Source organism: Chrysochloris asiatica, unplaced genomic scaffold (assembly GCF_000296735.1).
Source record: "Chrysochloris asiatica unplaced genomic scaffold, ChrAsi1.0 scaffold00070, whole genome shotgun sequence".
Lineage (NCBI taxonomy): Eukaryota > Metazoa > Chordata > Mammalia > Afrosoricida > Chrysochloridae > Chrysochloris > Chrysochloris asiatica.
Window position 1 is genome coordinate 1,724,311 of NW_006408588.1, and position 916 is coordinate 1,725,226.

The following is a 916-nucleotide window of genomic DNA, read 5'->3' on the forward strand; positions in this document are numbered from 1 at the left end:
TCGTGGACTTGTTTTAGTATGTGACTTTGTATAAATTGACTTTTAATATGAAATCATTTTTAAGTTTGAGTGAGGTACCTACCCTTGTCATAATGCGTTGTGTATTTGTATATAATTCTTAATTCAGTTAACCTAAATTGTTTCTTTGTTATTCTGTCTTAATCTGGTTATTCTGTCAATATTATGAAATTCTCATAATATGAATGAGGATAATCCCTCTCTTTTCACTTTTAGGAAGACTTCTTGTAAACATTGGATTATGAAGGGATTCAACTCTGACATGATTTGGGATGAGTCTCTTGGTGTTTTTTCGCCCTGTTATTAGTTATTGTTTCAAATATTTTAGTAGTTGTCTCTTTGGAATTGATTAATTGATGATTTTTTAAATTCAATTTTGTTAAGTTACGGCTTTCTATTTTACTTAAATTTTTGGCACATAATTGTTGACAATCTTCAATGTACTCAAATCCTATATTTTATCTTTGTTTACATACTTTTTCATTTCTAGATTTTGTATTTACATTTCCAATCTTTTGTCTTCAGCACTCTTGACAGTAGATTGTCAATTACATTGGTCTTCAAAAAAGACCAGAGCTGTTGGTAACCCTTCGGACTTATGTATGGAACTCTGATGGTGCAGTGGTTACAAGTTGGCTTGCTAACCACTAGGATAGCAGTTTGAAATGACTAGCCATTCTGTGGGAGATAGATGAGGCTTTCCGTTCCCATAAAGATTTAAAGCTTCAGAAACGCTATACAGGATTGGTATGAGTTGGAACCAATTCCATGGCATACTACCACCAACACAGTACTTATTTAGTTTCTTATTTCTATTTAATTCACTGTTCTTGTCCTTACTAACTCCTGGTAGCTTCGAATAAAATTTTTTTTTAAAGTTTGTTATTCAAATTTTCTG